Source organism: Erpetoichthys calabaricus, chromosome 4, assembly GCF_900747795.2.
Source record: "Erpetoichthys calabaricus chromosome 4, fErpCal1.3, whole genome shotgun sequence".
NCBI lineage: Eukaryota > Metazoa > Chordata > Cladistia > Polypteriformes > Polypteridae > Erpetoichthys > Erpetoichthys calabaricus.
Genome location: NC_041397.2, coordinates 260,337,896 through 260,351,322, shown reverse-complemented (window position 1 = coordinate 260,351,322; position 13,427 = coordinate 260,337,896).

The window sequence follows — 13,427 nt, the reverse complement described above, 5'->3', positions numbered from 1 at the left end:
TCAATGAATAACTCTAACGCAACATGAAACAATTTACTTTCAAATTATTACGTTTTACTCTTTTTTAATATGGTTAAGTACTCGCTGTAATGTAAAATAGTTCTATTATGCATATGTAACAATTCCCATGAAAATAAAAATCTGTTTAAATTGTACAACCGCATCCCATACGCAAGCAACAGAACCGCAAAGAGGCTAGCGCGTAGCGCAGGCATGGGGGATGGCGAGGGAAGCGAGCAGGGGGCAAAGCCCCCTAGTGATAACATATAGAAACCTAACAAAATGGAACCAAGATACATAAGCATTAAAGAAAAACATCAGAAATTTTTCTTTTTTGTGTGTAGTATCAACTTTTTTTTTCCATGTACTCTGTTTGCTTTGAATTTCACTAAAATATTTAGAACAAGGACACTTAGACTGTGGAATTTTTGTACACGTCATTCTTAATGCAGGAGCCTTTTCAATAGCTGTTTATGGAAATATTTTGGAAATTCTTTACAATCATTTCTATAAAGATAGATCCAAGTTGTCATATGCATATTAGTGAAATATGTGTCATGAGTTATGTAATGGAAGTAATTTTGAGGAAAGGATCAAGCATCACATGTCAAGATTAGGTGTATCAGTGAACTGTCAACATGGGTTTAGATGGGGAAGATCAGGTTTCACTATTGTACTAGAATTTTATAAGTAAGCAACCAAAGTATATCGTCAAGTCATATTATTTATCTTGATTTTCTCAAGGCTTATGCTGAAACTAAAAGTGTTACAAGGTTCTGATGTTTTATGCTTTTTCTCCCTTTTTCCAACAGATGTTGTACATGTTTCTGTTTCTATTTCTGAGTTTTGTGTCATGCTTAATTCATCTATTGTGCGCAATGATGTAGTTTTGATACAGCTGATTTTGTGTTGCGTCTTTTCCAACACCACCTTGGGTTTCTATGGGTGTCAGCATATGTACAAGGTTGTTACAGCATTGCTTTGCTTCATATGGCCAGAGATGCATATACAAGGTCAGCATCATGCATTTTCCTTGTCGTCTGAGAGTACATATAAATCACAAAAAAATACTGCATGTGATTTTCTTCAAAAATTTTTTTGTTTCTTGGTGTCAATTTACTGACTAAAATGTTTTTGGGTTGAGTTTTGCATTTGACATTTGATATTTAGTCTTCAAAAAACTAGCTTTCGCCTGTTCCTATACTACATCTTAACTTCTGGTCCCTTGCATTTACTCTTGACTCCCTTATTGAAGGCATAACAAAAAAAGTTCCAATTTGCAGTGTGCAGATGAGAGAAATTTTGCCCTAAACACAGATGACAAAGGCTTATGATTACAGGAACTTTTTCAGAATTAGGAGATGTTCAAAATGGTATCCCTCAGGGATCAGTGCTGTGAGTATATCAATGTTGGGAGCTCAAATATATGTTATTCAGTTTGATATTTTTGTTGTATGTTAAAACATTTCTTTGTTATTTTCCTTTGACATCTTGTAAAACCCTTTGACATACACTCTTTGTATGAAAATGTGCTGTAGAAATAAATGTTGCTGTTGTTATTGATTCTGGTTTTAATCTTTTTGCTTCCTGTGATTGCTGTCCTAGGCTCCAGTTGCACCACGATCCTGCCCTGGATAATTGGGTTAGGAAGATGGATGAATGATTTGAGTATTTTGTTTAATAATTATTCAGCATTTATATATGATGTTTATTTAGAAATAAGCATCTTTCCTGCTATGTGCCATTCCCCCTTTATGTGGAGCAACAGTGGTCAGGGTCACTTTGACATATCGGAAGGAGAACTGACCTTTGCCTGCATAATTTAGGCAGATGGTTAGTTTCTCTAAAACAACACTGAGATTTGCATTGCACACTTTGTCTTTGTGTGTATTTTAATTTCTTGTCTTTTTTTTCTTTTTGGCTCCACGTTGTGGATTTTGATTATTAGTTCTTGGACTAGTTTTGACTGCTTTGGATTTCCCTTGTAGGGATACCCTTTTGATTTTCATATGGTGTTTTGAAAATATATTTGGTTAATAAAATTTCAAAATTTTCAAAGTTCTTTCTTGGAGTATTTCTGGGTCAGAGGTTTTTACTTTTTCCTCTCCTCTTGCTTAATTAATTATTGTTAAGGATTGTTATTTGTTTGGACTTTCCCATTTTTGTGTCTCAGGGTTTGGGGAAAGGCTCATTTGGGATACTAGGCCCCAGAGTGGCAGACTAAAGGGATTGAGACTTGAGTCTCCATTTCTTCTCGTTTTCATGTTTAGAAGCAACAAAAACATCCACAAATTTATTGTCTTTTGGATTGCTGAACAGGAAACAACTGCAAAGGATCTTGATACAGTTCTTGAAAGCTGGGAGAAACAAACGTATACTCGAAGTGTGACTTGAAAGAGAAGTCTGAGAAATCATGCACCTTGTTAAAAAACATTTAGAAAATGCTTATAGGATACATATCAGGTTATAAAAGTATGAAACAACATTTCAGATCTGGGAATTGGGTTACAGTAATGATGCCAGTTTATCAAACAAAACTCTTTGCACAATGGAAGGGATCCTCTGAAGTGATAATAATATTTGCAGATTTGGTGATTTTTACAAATTAAATAATTACAAAACATCATATAAATATACTAGCAAAATACCCGCGCTTCGCAGCGGAGAAGTAGTGTGTTAAAGAGGTTATGAAAAAAAAAGGAAACATTTTAAAAATAACGTAACATGATTGTCAATGTAATTGTGTTGTCATTGTTATAACTGTTGCTGTCTTTTTTATATATACATATATACAGTCGACCCTTGATATACGACCGGCTTGACATGCGAACAACTTGATTTACGACCAAAATTTTTATTTTGATTTACGACCAACATCTTGCGTTACGACCTGAATGCGGTCACGTGTATCCGCTTGCGCGATTGTAAACAAACAGAAACATTCCTATTAATGCGGCACTCATTCAATAAAATGTCAGGTTTGTAAACTCTCTTGGGACCTCCCCCAACTAGAAGACATGCCAAAGTCCAAACTCCGTATGGAAGACTGTTTATCTGTTGCTGGGGCAAAAGCCGGCTTAAAGCTGTGCTGAGTCTCTCAGCCAAAGCAAACAGAAAAGATATCGATGGGTGATAAGCATGTGATATCCCTGCCCGGCAATGGACAAGCAAGCTTCCACAGGCGCGGCAATCGCGCTTCAGGACGCACTTCAGCATGTCGTTCCCATTGAGTGGGGAGTTGGGGGGTCTCAGAAGAGTTCAGAAACAGTTCCTTGTATCATCGCAAGGAAATGCTGAGAAAAATTCTCGTCAGAATAACTTGTAGGCAGGAGGAAATTAAAATTAACGCAAAAGAAGCTATTGAAATGATTGCAAATGCCTGAGCGCAAGTTAAACAAAGCCTTCAGTTTCATTATCATCCTCCTCCCTTCCTGCAGCCCAAAGATGTCAAATTAAATGGTGAGTACAGTATGAAGTTGTTGTTTCTGATAGGCTAGGCACTTTTTATTACTTTTTGGTTAGTACATTAGAAAAATTATTGGTGTTTTGGTAAATTATGCACATTATACAACCCTTTTTTATTATGAAAAGATTAAGTAAGTGTTGCAGTGGGAGGTTCGGAACGCATTATGGGTATTTCCATTATTTCTTATGGGAAAAATAGTCTTGACTTACAACCAACTTGAGTTACAACCAGCCCTCACGAACAAATTGAGTTCGTAAGTCAAGGGTCCACTGTATATATATATATATATATATATATATATATATATATATATATATATATATATATATATATATATTATATATATAATATACACACACACATAAACATTTATATACATATACATATATATACATATCTACATATACACATCTACATATATATACACACATACATAAACACACACATAAGACTTACTGAGTGAAACGGGTTTTCATTGACAATCATGTTACGTTATTTTTAAAATGTTTCCTTTTTTTTCATAACCTCTTTAACACACTACTTCTCCGCTGCGAAGCGCGGGTATTTTGCTAGTATATATATATATATATATATATATATATATATATACACATATACACACATACATGCAGTTTTAATAACACAGAAATCAATATAAACATTAACATCATTATCATATGAGAATATGAAGTAATATATAAGAAGCACATTTCATATAAATATAAATTATTAAACAGTAAAATCTTCTTCTGTAATTTGCTACCGTGGCAATTTGTGTGTCTGTCCAGGATTTTAAATGACCTGTAGCTCGCAAAACCGTTTCACCTATACACTTGAAATGTGGTACACATATAGTACGTCACGTCTACTATCCGCTTTATGGGTGATGATCGTTTTACTCTTTTTATCTTTATTTTATTTTATTGTAGAATCAACTCCTATCTGCGCACAGCAGGGCAGCCGTGGGCGGATGCGTATGGTGTATTCACTCCATGTTATCGTGCATTGCGCTGTCAGTGGTATTTTGATAAAAGAATTTGAACAACATATAAGAAGCGTATAAATTATTAAACAGTAAAACATTAACATTTAAGAAGTAAAGTTACATTAAGTACTACTGCAGTGCCTTCGGGTATACCTCATTTTTTGTTTGCCCATTACATGCTTAAATGTATACATTTTTTGGTGCACCTACCCGAGAACACGCGACATATAACCGAGCGTGGGAGAAGCATGGATTTTAAACACGCGTCGAGTTGATCTGCTGGTCTTCCTCGTGGAATAACTGGTAATGTTTGAGTAAAATGTACAGCGAGTAAAACGACATTACCTCCTATTTTTTTTTTTACGATCTCTGAGATCTTGCTTTTTTCGGTTCAAGGCTTCATAAGCTCTTTTATGTTGTATGGTGTACTTATCCCAAACCATCATCTTTGAATGTTGCAAGACTTTCGCCTTGTATGTAGATCGGGGTAATTACATTCATTGCATTCCTAGTCTGAATCACAATCTGATTGTATGGGTGGTTACCTGGCACTGTAGGGTTGCCACCCGTCCTTTAAAATACGGAATCGTGCCGCGTTTGAGAATGAAAATGCACGTCCCGTTTTGAATCAATACTGGACGGGATTTATCCCGTATTTTTTTTATCATTTTTTTTTTAAAGCAGCGTCTCATGCAAATCATCCCACACGCATTTTATGAAGATGCCTCCTTTCCTACTTTTGATTGGGTAATACTTGATGTCATCGTTAGTTTGATTGGTGTTTTTAACTGTCCAGTGAGGAGGGCGTGTCTTTTAAGTACAGTCTGCAAAGTGTTGGCACTGAGATATGGCGTCAGCGCCATAGTTGAAGCCCCTAACGTTGCGGTCAGCAAGTCGGCTAACATCCGCCATGTGCCATCTTTCAGTTGCGAGAAGCAGATCATAGAATGGTTGAAACTGTTGCCCCTAACGTTGCGCCACGGCGTGTGGTTCGTTTATACCTCGTGTGTTCTCATTAAACTTTTATCTCGCGAATATGTTATTGCAATCCGCAGCGGGAGCGTTTCTATAAAGTTAATTTAAACTTACGTTTTACACCATGCTTTGTTTCCCTTATGAACATGCTTGTATGCTTAACTCGCTCCATTCTCAATTGTTTAATTAATTTTTTGCTCTTAGCTGTTCGCGGCTCTTCCTCCATTTCCCCCTACTTCGTTCTTTTATCTCGCGAATGTTATTGCAATCCTTAACGGGAGCGTTTCAATAAACTGATTGAAAATAGTTTTGCATTTACCTTTTTAGTAAAAGGCGAGCTTTTAAGCCTGAGAAATCACCCCGTAAATGCACACGTTTAATTGCACATGTGTTAATATGTATGGTTACACAGTATTAAAAGACAGTGAACAACGTCAGTTACCTTTGTTCCCGCGTTTGATAAAAGGTGAGCTTTTAAGCCTGAGAAATCACCCCGTAAATGCACACGTTTAATTGCACGTGTTAATATGTATGCTTACACAGTATTAAAAGACAGTCAAAAATTAACGTCATTTACCTTCGTTCCCGCGTGTGACTCGTGCTGTAAATCTCTTCCTTGTTTTTAGTTCACGTGATTACGTAGGAGGCGTGATGACGCGATACGTGACTCCGCCTCCTCCATTACAGTGTATGGACAAAAAATATGTTCCAGTTATGACCATTACGCTTTGAATTTCGAAATGAAACCTGCCTAACTTTTGTAAGTAAGCTGTAAGGAATGAGCCTGCCAAATTTCAGCCTTCCACCTACACGGGAAGTTGGAGAATTAGTGATGAGTGAGTCAGTCAGTCAGTGAGGGCTTTGCCTTTTATTATTATAGATTAGGCCCCATGGTGCTACATGACATTGGCTTGGAAATGACACTAATGTAAACTGGACAGTGGTCTGTGCCAACTCCAGAATAGTGATATATGAACATTCCTATTGTATCCTAAAGTTGAAACGGGTAAAACAAAAAACAAAAAACCTAGATTTGTATAACAAGCCTCTGCTTGTGTTTTTATATTTAAAAATTCCACGATTTACCCAAACTAAAGATTTGGGAGAATTTCCAAAGCATGAAATGAGTTTTGCTCTCACAGTTCTTTTCTGGAGGTAATACTGCCGACTCTATCATTCGCACTTTTTGAAAACAATCCAGATTAATCCTCAGCATAGAGTTCTCACAGTACAGTGGTGAGGTTAAGTTTAGATCCCTACTGAACAGTATCTGTATATTTGGCATTAAAGGATAAAATTCAGAATAACAAGGGTAATGCCATGAGCAGCAGGTACACCTATATGACAATGTTAATTTGAACAAAACACCCTGTTGATACACCAAACATTTTGCCAGCAACTGAGAAACAACAGAAAACAGAATGTTTTGATAAAAAGCCATGATATTCCTTATCACTAATATCAAAATTATGGACTCACTACTTAACTAAAACACAGTCAGAATGAACACTTGCTAATAATAAATAATAAACTCCATCTGGTCCAGTTCTCAACGTCCTCCACGTAACTTAGGCAGAGTCGCTGACCACAGTGTGTTAGCCAGCCTATCCCGGGCTACTAACACCGTTGCTAAATGCAATAACATCATTGTTAACTTCGGTTTGTTGAAAATCCGCTCACTTACAAGCAAGGGGCCTCTCATCCACGATCTCCTCACTGATCGTAAGTTTGACTTTTTCTGTCTAACCGAGACATGGCAACAACCTCATGACTTTTCCCAACTTAACAAATCCACTCTCCCAGGGTTTGTTTACATCTCTCAACCCTGTGGTTCTGGCCGGGGAGGAGGTCTTGCGTTAATGTATCGTGAGAAGTGGAAAGTCCTGCCGTTGTCTGTTCCTGCCATCAGTTCATTTGAATCTCTTGTGTGTCAATTAATTGGACCTATTCCTACTATTATTGCAACTGTTTACCGGCTCCCTAAATGAAATAATGACTTTCTGAACGACTTTGCCGTTTTTCTTACACACTTATCTACTGTTTCATCAAACATAATACTTCCAGGGGATTTCAATATGCATATGGACAATATCAATGTCCCTATTACTAGAGACTTTACATCCTGCCTTGAGAGTTTTGGATTCCAGCAGCATACTGATGTTCTCACTCATTCCAAAGGACATATCTTGGACTTGATTTGCTCTTCTGGAGTTAGCCCGCTTGATTGTACTGCAGATGAACTCCCCATAACTGATCATTTTCTTATTTCATTCAATGTTAAACTTGCACTTTCCAATACTAAGCTTTCCTGTCTCATGTCTTTCCGTAATATTAAGAATATTAACTTAAGACTCTCTTTCCTCTAGTATTGATTTCCTTATGGACATTCATAATTTATCCACTCCTGAAGAACTGGTCTCACACTATTAAGTTTGAATATGATTTTCTTCCTTGAAGGATGACTATCAGGGAATAGGACACTGTAATGAGCAGAATCCAATCAGGGAAGGGCTACATAGTAATCATAAACCAAACAGAACGCGATTCACATCTGCGTTTTCATCCATTCACACTGCAATACCGAGCTTGCATTTGTAGAAGGATGTGGCCCTGGGAAGCAATTAGAAAAGTCTCAAAAAGTGTTTTTGGTGGTTAAAAATGCTGGGTTAGTGTGGCGTTAAGGTGAAAACAAAACACAAACGTTTGTATTTTTAAATGAAAATGTATTAATGTGAATATGAGGACTGCCTACTGCAACATGATACACCCATACATGCATACAATCGATGTGTCACAAGGGCATGACTCCTGTTATCCCACTAGGATGAAAGTTTTTACCATGTTGGATCTCGGAAAATCAGTAGAAAATTGCTCACCAGATAAAACAATATGAAAACAAATAAAATTACAAAAATGTATCCAAGATCATTCAACCAGTTGATATTCTTGACAGTAGGTCACAAACGTGTACATCAGCTAGCAGATGACATCAGTGCATGCAGAACGAGTAAATTCCTGCTATATAACTTATGACTGATCGTGTGTAATTTGGTTGGTAATGATACAGATGTGGAGTGAACATTTTCAGGACAAGCATAGGACCTTTGGATGCTGACTGACTCGTTCTTAACCTGATTTATTCCTTTCACTGATGTTTTCTAAGGAAACTAATTGGTTACATCTAGAAGTCATCTACTGGGGGGATCACTCCTGTAACGTACTGTTTTCACTGATTGAAGACCTTTTTTTTTTTTTTAATTTTTAGCAAAACTAGGGGGCTTTGCTCACTTTGTTTTTGAATGAATATTCTTGCCGTTAGTCTTTAACCCTTGTAAACTTTCAACTGTAAAACAGAAAATAATCTACCACGAGCCATCTGCATATATTCGTCCAGTGGACAGCAGCTGGTGAAGGGTGGGTGTTCACACAGCATTTGTGATGACAGAGCGAACTGAATACAGGCGTGTAAAGCATGTGAAACAGAAAGCAATTTACTGTGCTGCCTTTCTTTGCGCTTGTTGTATATCAAGATGTAATTCAAATGCCTGAAATCAGAATGTGCTGGTCAACAAAACCTTTAACGTACAGACAGAAATATCATGAGTAACATTTCAGTTTATTGCTCAGGTGTCTGCGTTTTGTTGACAATAATTCACCTGACACTTTGCATGGGAGAAATCCTTTTTGAAAATAAAACTGCACTGATCGAGAGACTGTCAAGGTCATCATACAAGATCAGCATATTTTTACTGACCAATCACTTTTGCTTTAAAAAAGTTGTTTAACAACAAAGTGATACAAACTTTATAAACTTCCTGAGTTGGAAACGTCTCTACTGAACTACAGGTTGGTAGGTGAAGAGAGTAAGCCAACTGGTGAAAAACTAAACATACTAATGTGTTTTTGTATTTATTCTATATTTATTCATTTATCGTTTTTAAATTTATATTCACAGCTCAAAATACCTGATATTGTGAAAATAGTCCAGTAGCAGAATTATGTTTTAAAATATTTGTCTCCCTTTTTTTCAATTTTTCTCTCTCTCTCTCAAAATAGATACTTGAAATATCTTATTCTTTTTTGCTCTTAACATCAGCCATATCATCTATATTGCATAGCAGTGATTTTTCCTGCCTTGCATCCAAACCTGCTGGGGTAGGCTCCAGGTGTATTGCAATCCTTCTTAGGATTAATAGGTTTATATAATGTATATATTATTACTAATCTCAGATGCTAACTCTGTCATTTTGTGCCCATCCATACACCTATTACCTACTCTTGCTCTGCTCATTAAGGGTTTACTGTTGTTATGCACAGTTAATTCAAGTCTCACTGACACTAAATGCTTGTTTTCCTTTGTTTCCCTCAATACAGCTAGGTGGGGTCTGCACACTGATTTAAGCCGAGCTTTGTCCTAACCCCCTGATTTTCATGATCACACCTGTCAGAACACAGTAGAATCTATTTTCTGATATTTGATATCTTTTCAGGCCTGCAGGTGGCAAAATTCTATCTATAAACTGTATGTGCCTGAGATGGAATCAGATACCAAAATGGCTAGTAGAAAATAACAAAAAACAGTATAGGAATTCTTTGATTACCATATCAAAGGCTTTTATTGTTTGCATATTGTTTTGGAGCAGGATATGTTGTGTGCAGTAGACATTTAGAATAAGAAACTCTCAAACCTTAAAATTCACATAAATTTCATTATAAATTGGCCCATACTGGGCAATAAAAGAAAAGGATAAAAAGTGCCAACAGTCAGCACACATTTGTTCAGCACAAATTGTATAGAAAATATTTTAAAAATTATACAATTCTATAAAATTGTTCATATTCAGGATCTGGTTTTGATTATACTTGTTTTTATCAAGCAAAAACAAAACCACATAGTAAACCATGCAATGTAGTAAGCTTCCACTAACATTAAACTCATATTATATCGAAATTCGTTAAGTGTACCGTTCTGTCCGATTGTGATACTAAACTCCACAGTAGCTCCGTTCCATAATAATTACTAAAACTAATAGATATAAAAATAAAATAGAAATGTCTTTGTGAAATGAAATCTAAATTAAAACTAAAAATACACGATGAAGGAAGGCTAAAACTAAAATGAATTTCCAAGGAAGGTCAGGAAAAATATAGAAATAAAAACTACTATATGAAGGTAAAACTATAATGAGCATGGTCCAGACCCAGTATGACTACAGATTTCTGTTCCAAATAATTTCTAAATTAAAAATCAAAAGAATATGGTTAATTAAATGTTTTGTTATCTTCTGTTTTATCAATTCTTTATACTGTACGTCTGAATTTTTTCAGATATCAGAAGAAGTTAGAAAATACTTCATTATCTTTAAATGAATTAATATCATTCACTTTTTCTTCTCTGTTTATTTCTAAATACTCCATTAAAATTGCTCCTTTAGAAAGGTAGAAATGCTACATTGCTTTTGTATCTCTTTGTTTGATATTGTATATTAAGTCTGTATTAGTCTGAAAGTGTGTGTGTGTGTGTGTGTGAATGGTTCCTACAATGGCCTTGAGCCCAAGAATAGTATGCTATGTTTCTAACTGTACAGGACATTCATAAGTGTTCAATAAATAAATCTTGGAAACAAATACTAATGCCTGGAATATCAAATGACTATTATTTTCCCTGTCCCTCTGGATTTAATAGGAAGTTTACAAATGTGTACATACAGTGTCCTCCATAATGTTTGAGGCAAAGACACATTTTGTCCTTCATACGCCTCTATGCTCCACAGTTTAAAATTACAAATCAAACATTTCAGAAGTGATTAAAGTGCAAATGCAGTTGTGTGTGTGTGTGTGTGTCAAGGTTTCAGTCAGACTGGCATCCTGTTTAATGTGACATTTGGCCTTGTGCTTCATATTGCCATGTTTAGAATGCTATCACCTGCAATTTCAAATGGCACAGAAAAAGGTTCAAAGACATCTTTTTTTTCTTGGCAACAGCTGGAAGTAGTTCTAGACAAAAGTAGAAAATATGAGCTTGGGAACACAGAGGAAAATTCTGTATATCCGGCCTTGAAGAATAAAAGAAATGTACACTTAGACAACAGCCTCACTAACCTCCAATTTTCTATTTAAGTAGATAACTATTATTTTATGAAAAATCTTTATGTAAAGGATAACAATATAAAAAGGATATACTTTCACAAATGTCAAAGCTGAAAAAAGTAAAAACAATCTGAAATCATTAAATGTGTTTGTTTTCCATATTGGAGAGGATGAAGGGTGAAGAGGTACATCAAGATGGATGTGGAGGGGATAATGCTAAAAGCGAAGCTAAAAAGGCGTGATTGAATATATTGTCAAGACATATGACATGAATGGGTCTCATCCTAAAGGGTACCTGCAAAGACTGGAGGAAAAAGATTTGGGGTCAGCTGGCTAACCTGGGGAAAACTCTAAAAATGGCTATTAAGCTTAAGATGATGATGATTCTGCTCAAACTTGTTTTTCACCTTTTCTGGTCAGCTGTTATGCTGTATAATTTTACTCTGCTCTCTAGGAGAGGCATAACATCCAAGAGTTGCTTGCTTTTTTATTATTCTTCACTAGGGTATTCAGCTGAACTTCAGATGAAACATACTACAGAAAAGAAACATCTTCAAAACATTACATATTTGTCTATCCCAGGGGTCCCTAACTTTGGCTGCGAGTTTTCATTCCAACCAGTTTCACATATAAATGATTCAGTCTTACTTCTAAATTTATCTACAGTAAATGTTTAGTTTTTTTTTCTTTTGTAATTCTGTGTACAGAAATATTTACTAACATATTTACATGTAAACAAAAATTTAAAAATTGCATTTTTTCCCATATCTTTAAAATGTTAACTTTCTTTAATCATATTCTTTTTAATTCACCTTTTCCTGCGGTATTTAATTCCCTTAATTGTATTCAAATACTGAAGATTAGTGAGGAGTAGTACAGACAAAGGTTCAAATGACCCTGAATATTAAATTTAAGCAGCTAGTTCAGTATAAAATTCCCTTGCGAGCTAATTAATAAGAAAGGACTTAAATGACCAGAACATAAAAAAAAAAGGAGTACAATCTTAAAAAGCAAGAAAAAGAACATTAATTTACATAACAAACAAATGCTTTCTGCATTCCCCTAAAAATGTAGCAAACCTATTTTGTAATTTCTGGATTGATGTAAAATGCAGAAACTGGGAACTAACAGCTTGTTTAATAACAGTCCAGCTAAAAGCAGAATGTGGTTGGGATGAACGCCTGTAGTTAAGGTGGTCCATATGACTGAACTTAAGAACCACTTAGTTAAGCTTTTTAATACTAATTAGGACACACATTAATATAAAATTGAAGAAGTGGCTCTGCTTTGACATTCAGTCATTTGTGTCTGCACTGCTCATCACTAATTGACAGTATTTTGATATAATTTATGGAGCAAACTCCGCACAAACAAGTTCGATTGAACTGAAAAAGGTAAAAGAAGGTTAAGTGTTTTAAATTATGACAAAGAAAACATTATCTGAATTTCTTCAAAATGTGAATATCACACTAGAGGACTTTTCTGAATGCAGAATAAAAAAGAAAAAGGCCAGCTAAATAATTACATTGATGAAACATAAGTGTAACCCATTTATTTGTAAAAGTGGGTGGAGTGAAAGCCTGTAGCCACAGTAATACTTAAAAACCGAACCTGGAAACCCCAGGCCATTAACCATTAAATATCATGTTGAGAAATGTGAACATGAAATTATGTGAAAGTTACCTGTTTATTTATTATCAAAATAAAGTAACAAATGAAAGCAACACATTGCATCACACGAGTCACATACATTTGCCCTCCTACATCACTTACCTTATTCAGTTTATCCCCTGATCTGCGGTGCACTGCTCAGTGTGTTTATTTATTGTAAACTGTGTTGAGATTAGGAAGACAGAAGAGCTCAAGGCATGCTCGTTATAATCACTAATTAAGGCGACCTGTTGCATGCTA